This window comes from Cebidichthys violaceus, unplaced genomic scaffold, assembly GCF_023349555.1.
Source record: "Cebidichthys violaceus isolate CVI_PGR_0920_01 unplaced genomic scaffold, fCebVio1.0.p SCAF_108, whole genome shotgun sequence".
NCBI lineage: Eukaryota > Metazoa > Chordata > Actinopteri > Perciformes > Stichaeidae > Cebidichthys > Cebidichthys violaceus.
Genome location: NW_027176272.1, coordinates 284,499 through 301,047, shown reverse-complemented (window position 1 = coordinate 301,047; position 16,549 = coordinate 284,499). Strand labels below are relative to the sequence as shown.

The 16,549-nt window shown below is 41.3% G+C and overlaps 1 long non-coding RNA gene across 1 annotated transcript; it reads left to right on the top strand.

Moving 5' to 3' along the window:
• Positions 1 to 11,090: 11,090 nt before the first annotated feature.
• LOC137889133 (uncharacterized) lies at positions 11,091 to 15,322 on the top strand. The gene is made up of 5 exons (XR_011105203.1): positions 11,091 to 11,228; positions 12,277 to 12,408; positions 12,856 to 13,004; positions 13,771 to 13,866; positions 14,783 to 15,322. It is a non-coding gene; the product is annotated as an uncharacterized lncRNA (long non-coding RNA).
• The last annotated feature ends 1,227 nt before the right edge of the window (positions 15,323 to 16,549 follow it).

The window sequence follows — 16,549 nt, the reverse complement described above, 5'->3', positions numbered from 1 at the left end:
ACTGCAGCACCTACAACAACAGTTGCACCTACAACGGCAGCACCTACGACTCCTGCACCTACAACAACTATAGCACCTACAACAGCAGCACCTACGACTCCTGCACCTACAACAGCTGCACCTGCAACTGCTGCACAGACAACAGTTGCACCTACAACAGCAGCACCTACGATTGCAGAATCTACAACTACAGCCGCACCTACGACTGTGGCAACTACAACAGCCGCACCTACAACTGCTGCACAGACAACAGTTGCACCCACAACAGCAGCACCTACGACTGCAGCACTTACAACCACAGTTGCACCTACAACGGCAGCACCTACGACTCCTGCACCTACAACAACTGTAGCACCTACAACAGCAGCACCTACGACTGCAGCACCTACAACAACAGTTGCACCTACAACGGCAGCACCTACGACTCCTGCACCTACAACAACTATAGCACCTACAACAGCAGCACCTATGACTGCAGCACCTACGACTCCTGCACCTACAACAGCTGCACCTGCAACTGCTGCACAGACAACAGTTGCACCTACAACAGCAGCACCTACGATTGCAGAATCTACAACTACAGCCGCACCTACGACTGTGGCAACTACAACAGCCGCACCTACAACTGCTGCACAGACAACAGTTGCACCTACAACAGCAGCACCTACGACTGCAGCACATACAACAACAGTTGCACCTACAACAGCCGCACCTACGACTCCTTCAACTACAACAACTGTAGCACCTACAACAGCAGCACCTACAACTCCTGCACCTACAACAACAGCTGCATCTATGACTGTGGCAACTACAACAGCCACACCTACAACTGCAGCACAGACAACAGTTGCACCTACAACAACAGCACCTACGACTCCTGCACCTACAACAACTGTAGCACCTACAACAGCAGCACCTACGACTGCAGCACCTACAACTACAGTTGCACCTACAACAGCTGCACCTACAACTCCTGCAACTACAACTGCTGCACCTACAACAGCAGCACCTACGACTCCTGCACCTACAACAACAGCCGCACCTACGAGTGTGGCAACTACAACAGCCGCACCTACAACTGCGGAACAGACAACAGTTGCACCTACAACAGCAGCACCTACAACTGCAGCACCTACAACAACAGTTGCATTTACAACAGCCGCACCTACGACTACTTCAACGACAACAACTGTAGCACCTACAACAGCAGCTCCAACGACTCCTGCACCGACAACAACAGCCGTACATACGACTGTGGTAACTACAACAGCCGCACCTACAACTGCTGAGCAGACAACATTTGCCCCTACGACAGCAGCACCTACGACTCCTGTACCTACAACAACAGCCGTACCTACGACTGTGGCAACTACTACAGCCGCACCTACAACTTCTGAACAGACAACAGTTGCACCTACGACAGCAGCACCTACGACTCCTGCACCTACAACAACTGTAGCACCTACAACAGCAGCACCTACGACTGCAGCACCTACAACTACAGTTGCACCTACCACAGCTGCACCTACAACTCCTGCAACTACAACTGTAGCAACTACAACAGCAGCACCTACGACTCCTGCACCTACAACAACAGCCGCACCTACAACTGTGGCAACTACAACAGCCGCACCTACGAGTGTGGCAACTACAACAGCCGCACCTACAATAGCAGAACAGACAACAGTTGCACCTACAACAGCAGCACCTACGACTGCAGCACCTACAACAATAGTTGCACCTACAACAGCCGCACCTACGACTCCTTCAACTACAACAACTGTAGCACCTACAACAGCAGCATCTACGACTGCAGCACCTACAACTACAGTTGCACCTCTAACAGCTGCACCTACAACTCCTGCAACTACAACTGTAGCACCTACAACAGCAGCACCTACGACTCCTGCACCTACAACAACTGTAGCACCTACAACAGCAGCACCTACGACTGCAGCACCTACAACTACAGTTGCACCTACAACTGCTGCACAGACAACAGTTGCACCTACGACTCCTGCACCTACAACTACAGTTGCACCTACAACTGCAGCACAGACAACAGTTGCACTTACAACAGCGGCACCTACGACTTCAGCACCTACGACTGCAGCACCTACAACTACAGTTGCACCTACAACAGCTGCACCTACAACTCCTGCAACTACAACTGTAGCACCTACAACAGCAGCACCTACGACTCCTGCACCTACAACAACAGCCGCACCTACAACTGTGGCAACTACAATAGCCGCACCTACGAGTGTGGCAACTACAACAGCCGCACCTACAACTGCAGAACAGACAACAGTTGCACCTACAACAGCAGCACCTACGACTGCAGCACCTACAACAACAGTTGCACCTACAACAGCCACACCTACGACTCCTTCAACGACAACAACTGTAGCACCTACAACAGCAGCACCTACGACTCCTGCACCGACAACAACAGCCGTACCTACGACTGTGGTAACTACAACAGCCGCACCCACAACTGCTGAACAGACAACAGTTGCACCTACGACTGCAGCACTTACAACCACAGTTGCACCTATAACCGCAGCATCTACGACTCCTGCACCTACAACTGTAGCACCTACAAAAGCAGCACCTACAACTGCAGCACCTTCGACTGCAGCACCTACAACTAGAGTTGGACCTACAACGGCTGCACCTACGACTCCTGCAAGTACAACAACAGTAGCACCTACAACAGCAGCACCTACGACTCCTGCACCTACAACAACAGCCGCACCTACGACTGTGGCAACTACAACAGCCGCACCTACAACTGCTGCACAGACAACAGTTGCACCTACAACAGCGGCACCTACGACTGCAGCACCTACAACCACAGTTGCACCTACAACAGCAGCACCTACGACTGCAGCACTTACAACCACAGTTGCACCTACAACGGCAGCACCTACGACTCCTGCACCTACGACTCCTGCACCTACAACAACTGTAGCACCTACAACAGCAGCACCTACGACTGCAGCACCTACAACTACAGTTGCACCTACAACGGCAGCACCTACGACTCCTGCACCTACAACAACTATAGCACCTACAACAGCAGCACCTACGACTGCAGCACCTATGACTCCTGCACCTACAACAGCTGCACCTGCAACTGCTGCACAGACAACAGTTGCACCTACAACAGCAGCACCTACGATTGCAGCATCTACAACTACAGCCGCACCTACGACTGTGGCAACTACAACAGCCGCACCTACAACTGCTGCACAGACAACAGTTGCACCTACAACAGCAGCACCTACGACTGCAACACTTACAACCACAGTTGCACCTACAACGGCAGCACCTACGACTCCTGCACCTACGACTCCTGCACCTACAACAACTGTAGCACCTACAACAGCAGCACCTACGACTGCAGCACCTACAACTACAGTTGCACCTACAACAGCAGCACCTACGACTGCAGCATCTACAACTACAGCCGCACCTACGACTGTGGCAACTACAACAGCCGCACCTACAACTGCAGCACAGACAACAGTTGCACCTTCAAAAGCGGCACCTACGACTGCAGCACCTACAACCACAGTTGCACCTACCACGGCAGCACCTACGACTCCTGCACCTACAACAACTGTAGCACCTACAACAGCAGCACCTACGACTGCAGCACCTACAACTACAGTTGCACCTACAACAGCTGCACCTACGACTCCTGCACCTTCAACAACTGTAGCACCTACAACAGCAGCACCTACGACTGCAGCATCTACAACTACAGTTGCACCTACAACAGCTGCACCTACAACTCCTGCAACTACAACAACTATAGCACCTACAACAGCAGCACCTACGACTCCTGCACCTACAACAACAGCCGCACCTACAATTGCAGCACAGACAACAGTTGCACCTACAACAACAGCACCTTCGACTCCTGCACTTAAAACAAAAGCCGCACCTACGACTGTGACAAATACAACAGACGCCCCTACGACTTCAGAAATCAAATCAACTGTTGCATTCACATTAACAGACGTGACTTTCAGATCTTTGCAATCCACATTTACTCTTTATTTGAAGACAAAATCATCTCGAGCTTTCAACAACCGAGCTACAATGATAATGAAACAGGTAAGTCTCACACTTCAAAATAAAACCAGCTGGTTCAACTACTGAATTATTTAATTACAGAGCTGAAGCAACCAATCAAAGGACTGAAAACTTACTTGAGAGTATTTATACTTGATATAACAAAATCACGTATTCAAATTTCCAGAAGGAATTAATGAAGGAGACATTAAGGGGAACAACAAACTGAATGGCCCTCCGCTCAATCCTTCCGGAAAGCGTGAACCAGCAATTGCAAAACCGCAGCTCACATTACTGCAGACTCACTCGTGTGTCGGAAAACTACATGACCTCAACCAAACATAAAAGCGCTCTCTGTAGAGCCAGTATTTGATTTGTCCTTTCTGGTCTACTGTATAAACACTCAGGTGCAACAAGGCAAACTCCGGGGGGAGGATCCATTCCCTATATATTCATGAAGGGCTCATTCTAAGCCAACAAATACAAATTCTTAGATTTTTAGTGTCAGCTGATTTTAGACGAAACTCATTAAACATAGTTATGCATGTTTTACTTCATTTATACTGATAGATCCCCCGCAAACCTACACACTGGTCATTTAAATACAACTTTATTTCTGTTGCTTCAGCTTGATCCAGTGTTCAAAAACAGATACGGTTCGTCCTATCGCTCCATGGAAGTGGTGCGATTCAGGTATTATGTTGAGAGATACAGTTTTACAATTGTTACAATTCAGGGTTAGTGGCTTAAATCTAACACATCAAACTTTTTCAAACTTTTCAATTTTTTGTTTCTCCTTTTGCAGACCAGGATCAGTCATCAACCATTTGGAGCTTATCTTTAACATGACATCTACTCCTAATAAAACTGAGATTAGAGAAGTATTGATCGAAGCAGCTCCAAACGTCACCGGCTTTGACATTGAAACCAGCTCAATCACTGTGAATGTCTCATGTAAGCAATAATGAGTGCTACTTGATCAAAAATGTCCAAAGTTGCACAAATGTTTGTCAAACTAATGATTTGTTTCACTGCCGCACCTACGACTGCAGCACTTACAACAGCAGCACCTAGGACTGCATCACCTACGACTGCAGCAGCTACAAGAGCTGCAACTACAACAGCAGCACCTACGACTGCAGCACCTACAACAGCTGCAACTACGACCTTAGCTACTGCAGCTGTAGCAGCACCAGCTACTACGACAGCTTCAAGTGGAAGTCATAAGATCAGTCTCATCACCGCATCCTGCCTTGTAGTGTTGTCATGGCTACTGTAGGTGCCAAATGTTTCCATCAATTGCCTTTCCTCTATTTGTACACTCGGTGGCGCTGTTCTTGGGTCCTGTGCTCACCTTTATAAGCAATTAGGTAATTAATTAATTGCCATCAGATGTTGGACCCCGGAAAGGGAAAGGGTTTTGACCGCTGTCGCGGTAAGAGTGAGTTTGCTCCACTGCACACAAAAGAGTATGTGTACCACTGCACGACCGAATAAACTAATATTCATACCAAGTGAACGTGTCGGTGAATTATGTTTGCAATCAAAAGGTGAACACGGAGGTAATCGAGGCTGACAGAACAGCGCGTCAGACAGATCGATCCGGAAGAAAACAGCACCTCAGTAGCCCAAGTAATGGACCGGGCTCCTTTTAATAGCTACTGTTTAGCCAACAATAGCATTAGTGCCGATTTCCATTTGACTTGACATCAATACATGAATGCAATCACTGGTATGAAAAATGATTTTGTTGTCAGTAAAAATCCAAGATTATTCTAGTAGAAGTCTTTTACAGCTTTGGATAAACTTACTATCAAATTTGCAATAAGTGGACACATTAATGAAAGAGTATGTCTGTCTAACTAAACATGTTTCTGTGTGGGAATGTCCAGGATCATGGACCGGATGAAATGACATAGCCAACTTTAAGCACCAGGTCTATTTGATACATCACTACAATAATAAGCTAAACAACATAATCGGAAACCCTGGGATGTCGTAAAATGATTGCACAATTAATAATAAAATTACTTTTGCTTCCCTTAGCACTGAGCTTTAGCAATATTTAACATAATGACAGTTACTAATGCTGTCTTGTTTAATACTGAATTGTAAGTCGCTTTGGATAAAAGCGTCTGCTAAATGATCGTAATGTAATGTAAAAACAGCAGTGGCAGGCAAGCGGCAGGCAACCTTAAGCTTGTTTGCCAAACAAGTAAAACTAGCCATGCTGGAAATCACTTTCACACTTGTTTGAAGGAAGTTATATCAAAGGTAATGGTATACATACATGTCAAAATAATGCACTGTCAATTTTCATATTTATAGAAAGTGTATTTATGTAATCACGCACAGCTGTATTCTGTGAAATTATTTTTAGTTTGTACAATTTCTGTCAGAACATTTACAATAATCAAAATACACAATCTTTGAGGAATTGAAATTGTCTCTTGTGTGTTTTTTTGTGGCAAGCAACACTAGCTCTAAAAGTTGCTACATCTCACAAGAAAGTCACCAAGTCGCCACCACTGACAGCCCCTCCCTTCAGGCCTTCCTCAAAAGTCACTTCACCAAAATTAGCATTATGAACGCAAACATAATGAACGTAAACAACAAACATGGTGATTGTTAGTACTCTCAGCTGTCAAGCTAGCAGCTTGTGGAAGACTCTGGTGACGAGCCGTTTACATAATGGCTCTCACCAAAAAGAAGCATTTTAAAATACAGTTATGTTGAAAAAGACGTAATGCTGCCACAGTAAGCATAATCTTTAGCATAAATGTTCTTAGAAACTTGACATTTACTCATTAAATGCAACATTCTCCTTTTTTGAGTTTACAAATAAGTGATCAATAATAAGTAATCGTCATTGAGAAATTTTACTTTAACATGAAGTCTTTATGAGCTGCTCAGTTAGTAAAGTTGACAATGAAAGAAAAGTTTAATTTCACTGGAGTAAAACTCTAGCATTAACCCTTTCATTACTACACAGTCAGAATAATGTCTTGTAAAATTATCAGTACACTGATCTTATTTAGTCTATTCAAACATGGAAAAATAATCAATTGATCAAGAAAAGAATAGTTAATCAATAGTTTTTAATAAATTAATCAGTAGAGCTTAGCTGAGACCCTACAGCTACACCTGCCTGTGTTAGCGTTAATAGCTACTGATACCAGGAACTAGTTATTTTGTTGCACTTTGGTCCCTCTTAAAAATGTGTCTCCATTTTTTTTCTTTGTCTACTCTTTGTAATTTTGTCTAGAAGAGTAACTTAAGATGGTTGATATTGATGTGTCATGTTTGAACAATGAACACAAACCAGCTAGCACATTAGGCTACACCTGACATTACAAAATCTAACCAGAAGTTATATTATTTACATCCAGCAAAAACATCATTCAATATTCAATATTTAATTCGATGAAAACTAGTTTGTGAAAGTATAAGTTTAAAAAGTTACTCTGAGAAAATTTTCAAATAAATATATCAGAAACAGGAAGAGACATTTGTGGGCATTGTGAAGGCCTAAATGAACTTGCATAATAAACTAACAGTGTGTTTTCTTTAAGAATTTTACAACAAATATATATCGAGTAAACATGTGTTGTAAAAACTGTGATTGGCGTTAATTAATATCTCCTAAATAAATAATAGTAACCTTTACATAATAATTTTTTTTGCGCTACTGAAAAGTTGACAAACATGCCAACTTTACTACGCTGCAACTTGATTTAAGTCATAATTAAGCTAACGTTAGTGGGTTTTTGTTAAGCTACTGTAACTATAATAAAAATGTTAATCTTTTAATCTTGACCTGCCAAAGATAGTTTAACTTAGTTTCAGGACAGTCACTTAACTTTATGAAAGCTTAAAATAAGGATAATTTATTTTGATATCAAATTCAACACGTTCATCACAGTAAAATATTGTAAAACAACTTCTCGCCTGTGAAATGCTGATCCCTGCTGCTTGGTTTTGACATTTCTTTCATTATGACATCCAAAAGCAGCACAAAAGTCACATTTTATTCTATTTGAATGGGTCAGAACCCGCTGCAAGATGGCGGCAGCGGCATCTACTGTAGGTTACGAAACGTTAGCATGCTGTTTGTCTCCCTTTACAGTTAATGCAGGAATGATTTTTAATGTACCAAGCCTGCTAACGTTAGCCAACAAAATGAGACTATCAGTAGGCCTATATAATCAGTGTTGACATAAACATTAGTTAAACCAAAAGATATTTTGAAAATGATAGTTGCATCAACAAAAGGGATGTGAAGCTAAATAATTGATTGTCAGTAATTAAAGGCGCATTAGCACTTTAACACTGTTTCTGGCAATAAAGCACTATCAACCAAAGTTAAATGTTTTTAAACGAATGGCCGTTCCTGCAGTTAACTGCTTACAGTTGTTATGTTCAAAAGTTTCTCAAACAGAGGAGAAGGCCACAGAGGAGAAGAAGCAGCCCCCCCTGCTGTCTTTGTTCCACCAGCAAGCAGGGCAGGAATCAGCAGGTCCAGGTCAAAATCAAAATTATTTGATATTTAACAGAAGCTAAAACAGGTACAAGCCGAATCACACTATTAATAACAAAATGTATGTATATATATCATGAAAGTGAGGCCCAATCCGGGCCACACCACAGACTGGTATGTCTGCCCCATGGTCAATAGGAGGTCTGCCAATCTCCGGAGAAACACAGTTCTTTGTCTCCCAAGAGTCTCTGTAAAGTGTCATATTACACTTTCGTCACCACATCGATCAGCCCAGTGATCGGCTGAAAGCTGATCAGCTCCTTCTGTCCTGTGACCAGTTGATCTGTGGGTCAGACGCATGCCCCAACTTCTACCCCCCTCCTGGGAGGCAGCTTCTGTACCTCTCTGTCCCAGCTCCAACTGCATGCATTACCTTATATGTTAGTGACATGAGGCCTCCTCTCTCACAGACACATGATATATTCAGCAAATCCTCTTCTGGTTTAAACTTCAACAAGTAAACATTTTGTAACACATAATATTCATCACTAGAAGCGCTTTTAACATATTTTTCTCACAAATTCCCCCCTAACTCACTATTTATAGTGAGTTTACTAAATCTATGGAAAGACAATCCCTCTTCGTAGCAAGCTTGCATGGGTATCTCTACCGCTGAGGCCTTTATTTCACTTAATGGTCCGAGGGTACCTTTCCCTAACTAAACACTTATATCTATCAATGGTTCAATTTCTTCTTCATCAACTACTTGTAACTGGTAGCTGCGCCTACGGTGTATAGATAGATACTGAATTGTAAGTCGCTTTGGATAAAAGCGTCTGCTAAATGACTGTAATGTAATGAAATTTGTTTCACTAAGCGCAGCGTCAATTAACCTCTCCAGGAGTCCACTTGAAACATCTGCATTAAAAATTCATGAGACTAATACATTTAAAGAGCATTTTTACTGTTCTTGTGTAGCATTACTAAGATAAGTACAAGCTGTGGAGGGAAGATGGGCAAACAGAATAGGTATTACAATTTGCATGCTAAAAACAGTAGACAACACATTGTGCCTCTAAGGCCGCACCGTTGTCCACCTGTGGTGACCACACTCAGGTGTGTATCACTGTCAAAAGATTCAGGTGAGTCTGTAGGTGCAGGCACCTTCTTACAGTGACTGTTTTTGGGTTGTACTTCCTGCCACCCTTACAGTTGTGTGGGTGGTGAGGAGAATCTGGAACTGTCCATGCCACCGCTTAGCTTGTCAGTGCCTCATCCTGAAGTCTTTTACCAGGACAAAGTCTCCCGGTTGGAGGGAGTGGAGTGGTTTGGGGGGTTAAAGCAGCTGCTGTCTCAGTGAGTGTGACCAGCTCTGCTGCCTGTACTGAGAGGTGATGAGGAAGAGGGCCAGACATCACTTCGTCATGTTTTCATGAGAATTTGATATAGCATAAAGAGGGGTAAAATGTTCTAAAACATTTAGACTATACTAATTGTATTTAAGTTCTGTTCTTCTTTAATTTGGTGATAAGTCAATATTTTGATAACCTGTTGAAGAAATTGATTATATTTAGTTTCACAAACTTAGTTCAGGAACAAGGACCATGCCCAGAACACGGCTCATTTCCTGTGCACAAAGTATTTAAGCACAATGAACCCGTTCACTTCCTCTTCGACTCTGTTTTCACATCGACAGATGAGCAACACTCCATCCCTACCCTACATCCCTCTACCATCCAGACTAGCAAACGCTCTCTGGCTCAGCTTCGACATGAAGTAAGACATACGAACAAACGCTCTCTGATTTCAGCTTCAACATGAAGTACGACATATGAGCAAACGCTCTCTGATTTCAGCTTCAACACGAAGTACGGCACGACGAGCAAACTCTCTCTGATTCAGCTTCAACATGAAGTAAGACATATGAGCAAACACTCTCTGATTTCAGCTTCAACACAAAGTACGACACGACAAGCAAACTCTCTCTGATTCAGCTTCAACATGAAGTACGACATACGAGCACACTCTAAAAAACCCAACTTCAAATTTGTTGTACTAACACCGTTTTTAAAGTTGAGTCAACAAATCCCTTTCAAAAAAGTTGAACTAACTCAAAATGTTAACTTTACTGATAAGGAGTGCAGTCCACTGAAACTTTTAAGATAGATAGATAGATAGATATAGTATACATATATATATTTTAAATAATAAAATAAAATAAATAAAACATTATCTTCTTTAGCCTCTGTTTAAGATACTTTGATCTTTGATACCATTATGTTTAGATACTTTATATTTTCAGATTTCATTTGATTGACATTTACTTTTTATACCTAAATCTTAAGCATGTAAGAATGTTCATGACCTGCTGAACATCTGTCTGTTGACAATGTTCAATAAAGAGAGAGAGAGAGAGAGAGAGAGAGAGAGAGAGAGAGAGAGAGAGAGAGAGAGAGAGAGAGAGAGAGAGAGAGAGAGAAAAAAAACCCCGCCAACCACCGTAAAACCAGCGGCGGCGGCGGCGGCGGCAGCAGCAGCAGCAGCAGCAGAGTACGTCTACCACTACGCAACACCAGTGCCTTCGGTTAGAGATAGCAATTCCGCGCCGGTCCACGCCAGTTCTAGTGTTGCTGCAGAATGCCGTCTACCTCGAGCACAAATTAACAAGGTAAGTCTGGTGTTCTTGAGTGCGTTAGCTAACGTTAACTGGTTACAAATTAACCAGGTAAGGCTGTGTATGTTCTGGAGTGCGTTAGCTAACTGGCTAGTCAGCGAACCTGTTATTTTTTAATGCAAAACTTAACATCAATAAGTTTACAACGTGACGGACCCCAGCCTACTTTTCACGTGTTCATAACGTCATGTGTAATTTAACGATAACGACCCGCGGCTTGCGGTTTTGCATGGTCGAATGAATTTGCACATATTAAAGCTAACGTCTGTTCTAAAGCTAACGTTGCTACGTTGAATGCACATGCACAACTTTATATCGCCGTTAGCTGCATTGGTTGTTTTTTGTTAGCTAGCTAACATGTTGCTGCAAAGTGCTTCGCCGTTCATTAGTGTTGGTGGCGTTGTAACTCGAGGGCTTTAGCCTGCTTGTTTACTCTTAAGTTAACAACGCGTGTACCATTACGGTGCACTAGATACCGTTCAGCTAATGAAGTAGACATAAAGCAACACGCCGTTCTTTTGTTCACCCCATTTCTTGTTGTTACTAGTAAGACTCCTTGGCTTATGCTTTTCCTTCCCTGATGATACAAGACAAATAATGCATCAATACTAATTTAAAATACTAATTTAAAATACTCAGCAAAAAGGGGAATGAAGGTTGTGTTGCTTTTCGTGGTCACCCCCACTGAGTAATACAAGTAGTACACCAACAATACAATGAGTGACACTCATCACTCATTGTATTGTTTGTCATTATGATAAAACCATTTTAATGACTTGCAAATTGCTCCTTTACACACTTGTTTAAGGTAAACATAGTTAGTTAGTGAAATAATCTTTTAAATTCTCAGTGTACATTTAAGGTAATAAATCATGGCAAACTGCTTTTCTGTTTTAGTAAAAATTGTACCATTACTCCGTGGCAATATTTATTGCCCATCTTTGAGTGTCTTTGAAAATAAGGGGATGTGAAGCTGTTAGATTTGCATGCATTTTTGACAATTATGCACATTGACATTTTCTTATCTTTCCTTGCTTCATAGGATTTGGATGCAAGTTTTTCCACCCCAGTCAAGATGTCCTCTTAAAGCATTACAGACGACGACCTTACCAGGGATGATTCTGGTCACTCCCGTGCCTGTATACAGACTGCACCTGATCTTTCAAGACAACTGGTGCGTTAAAATCCCACCTTTCAAGAGTACATAAACAGTCTGGTAAACCTAAAGTGCAGGTCACATTTTGTTGTGAATTGTGTGACTTTAAGGACCTCTGTGCGCCAGCAAAATACATAGGCCATCTCATGGCTCATTTGAAGCAGCATGTGACTGTTTGTTGTCCATTCAAAAACTGTGAATTTACAAGTAATGTCCTTCAGTAGTCATGTAAGTCGGAAGTACAAATCTTACAGTGTTAATGAATTTAGATATTCTGTAAATTCCCCAACAACTCCAACTGATCTACCAGAAGCAGATGAAGAATTGCCTGCAGAGGACAATGATCCACAGCCTACTGTTGGTTGTTCTGAAATAGAAAGCAGCACGTACCTAATGCCTTTGGACGATTATACAATTGAACATGAACTTGCATCAGTTTCTTTACATGCAAACTGTTTTGTGCAGAGTTCTACAGAATTACTCGAGTGGACCTGAAGAAGACCTTCCTGTCATCATTGGATGCACACTCATCGCAGCTTACTAAGCTGTACAGATCACGCAGCGGAACACTTGGAAAGGACATGAGGATCCTTCTAGACAACTCTGATGAACAGGTAATCAATAAGTAGGAAGTGCATGTGGTATAGCAGGGGTCCTCAATTAGATTTGAACTGGGACCAAAAACTGGGGGACAGACGAGAGGCATTTTCAAGATATCAATTATAAAGGCCTATATGCCGTTTTATCACGTTGTATTGGGGCCACAAAACATCAGTCCCAGTTGATGTGCTCGTTTCACGGTCCCTGTTCTACACTATGTTTTTGGAGCTTGGCAATAAATTAAATTCAATCAATCATATTTCTGGTTGAAGGATGTGTAAAAATTTAAATCTAGATTTAAAATATACTGCGGTCAAGCAAGCATCAAATAGTTATAAGATTGCACACCGAATGGGTTTCCTCTCAACTATGCAAACCATAACATTGGAGCAGAGCATTTACCATCAGATCACTCTTAATATTTCAGAGTTTGTCTAACAAAATAAATATGAATACACGTTAATGTTCACAGGTGTATTGTATTGTTTGACTTAATTGACATTTGAAACTGGTGATTTCGGAGATGAAAGGCAAGAGAGCGTTATTGTGTTTTCACACTTAAGCTATGTCCAAAAACATGGTGCCCATATATACAGTGGTATAATATGGGTTCATTTAGTTGGTGAATACAGCCGACCTGAACTGCATGCTACCATGCTGGAACCATTTTGCCAAATTTATTTGAATAATGCCTTTTGTCTTTTATAGTTTGCATTGAATTTTTGGAATTATAATTATTATAAATAAATACATTTTTAATCTTCATTTTATATTTTTCAGACAACTGATGTGCTTGCCCACAGAAAGTCTACAGTTCTACGAGGTCTACCTTTCTTTGTGAGGGAGAACCCGGATGGCTTTCTGAAGAAATATCTGGTAAGACTAATGTGTCAATGTCATTAAGGTTGCACATTGAGCAAGAAAACACTAATGCAAACTTTCATCAAACCCTCATTTCTACTTCACTGTTACTTTGCTAATCCACCTAAATAGTTTAATAAGTGTGACTTTACAGTTTTTAACATATAATTTCATGTGACATCGCCAATACTGGCAATATTACTGTAGCATCAAGGTTACATTTGAGTGTGGTGCCTGCATCACATGCATTTTGTAACAGCAATTCTCCTTCAAATTTACTGGTAACATTTATAATTCCAAGCCCAAATTGGTCATGGGTTTTGAGACCTCATATACAGTGCATTCAGAAAGTATTTAGACCTGTTGAAGATTTGTCTGACTTAAAAATGATGCATATACATATTTTCTCAGTATTTTTAATTGTAAAGTCATTCTCTGTCAGTACATTTTAAAGTCAAAATACCTTTTTGGTGAGATAATCTTTTTGAGAAAATAAAAATAAAAAGCCCCTACACACCATTAGCACCCTTTGCCACTACAAGTCTTTAGAGTAAGAATCTGGCAGATTTGGAGTGACTTTGTCCATTGTTTAATGGCAGATTTGCTCCAGTTCCTTCAGTATTTTGTCACTTATTGAATTAAAGGGAGCTTGTACAGTGAGAGCAAATGTTTCCCTGTATTTTGCTCTATTTATTTATTTAATTTTGACAAGACATTCAGAGTATGAATATTTATATATTCAAATACTATAATACAAATGTGTAGGGGGTGAATACGGTATGAAAGTGGTATATTTTAGTTTTTAAAATCTGCAGAAAATTTACCGGCCAAAAATGTATTTTGACTTTTCAATTGTATTGTTACAGAATGGAGAGGAAACTTTAAAGAGGGGGTGAATATTTATTATAGTCTCTGTATGCTTGTTTTTCAGTAGAATGCAGACCCGGAGGAATTTTGTTTCAAGGGAGTTGAACTTGGAATACTCAGTCCAACAATAATAAGCATCGCCCTGGTTATTGAGGAACGGATTGTCCTGGATGATGTATGCGACTTCCCAACCGCATTTGCCCTTTTGTTTGGGCTCATCTAGGCTCTTAACCTGGACTATCCGAAGGACATAAGGTACACATTTTTGAAGTAATTCAAAAGGTGTTCAGGAACCTTGGTACCCAGTGCTCTGCCCGGGTTCAGTCCTTAAAGGACAGTTTGCTGAAGTAGCCTTCCATATCTAAACCCCCCCCATATGGTCTTGGCTGGATTTTCATGAGGGACTGAAATGTCGCCAACTTGACCAAATGCCGATGGTGTGAGTTGACCAAATTGGTCAACATCCTTAAGTATTAGATGTTAAACAAGTTTATTATTTGTTGTGTCTTTGGGTTTAAAATGGCGTGAAATGAAGATTTTAAGGATGTTGACCCTCTGCTGTCTACTATTCAAGTGTTGAAATTGAAAGACATTAATGTTGTTTTGCAAGCAAATGTTTACTTATTGTTATTAAACATTTTGTGTTTTAAGATATTTTTGTTTTCTTTATGGTGTACATTTTTAATTAAAAATGAAGGCTGTAAAAAAAGAAAAGTGAGAAAGTTGAGAAAACTTAAAAAAGTTAAGCAACCAGCTGCAATGCTTTTTTGAGTATACTCAACTAATGAAATTTAGTGAAATTTAGTAACGAAACATTTTAAGTTTAAAGTAAGGTTCACTCAACATAAAATGTGCAGTGCTGTTGAAGTATGTTTTCAATCTATAAGAACACACAATTTCAAGTTTCTCCAATTTTAAATTTCAAGTGTTCTTAACTTAAGTACATAAGTAGGTCTAAATAGTAATGTTAAGTTTGACAAATTTAAGATAGCACTTTGAGTGAACTTTTTATCCTAAGTTGACACAACGCATAAGCCATTAGTTGAGTATACTCAAAAAAGCATTGCAGCTGGTTGCTTAACTTTTTAAAAGTTCTCAACTTTTTTTTTTTTTTCTTTAGAGTGCAAACGCTCTCTGATTTCAGCTTCAACACGATGCATGACAGACAACAACCAAACTTCAACTCAGCTCCAATATGACGTACTACAGACAAGCAAAATCTTAAAACCGCTTACCTTTGCTCAAAGGCTCGTTTTCAACCCTTCCGGACGACCAGCCTTGTCCCGAAGTCCCGTAGTTCCCTCCTTCTCTCACCACGCTTCGTTGCCAGCAACCTCGGCTGCGTGTAGCCATCCACGTTACCCGCGGCTCTCGATAACCATTCTCCATCAACTCCGAAGTCGTCCGCCCCCGCCTTCCAACAGTCCGGGGGGAGATCTCGGTTTTGGCATCTGACCCCTCAAACTTAATGCATTGAAATGGAGTTTATAGCGTTTTTGTGTGACATCTAAAGTATATTCACAACAACCGTATTAATTAGTGTCAATGTGATAAAATTCACATAGTAACTAGGGTGTGGAAAATGATGACTGTCATAACTTAATTGCATGTTTATGAGACATTTGTGATCAGTACTTGTATATTTTCTGCTGCTTTAATTTCAAATCTAGGTTGGAACTACTTATTTTGAACATCACTGACAATCAAAACTAGAAAAGCAGCTTTTTAACCAGCAAAAGTTGATACAATAAGTTGTAATAATCACATTTTGTATTGCAGAACAAACTGTTTACACAACATCTACTGTGTGTGAAATGTGGTATCACAGCAT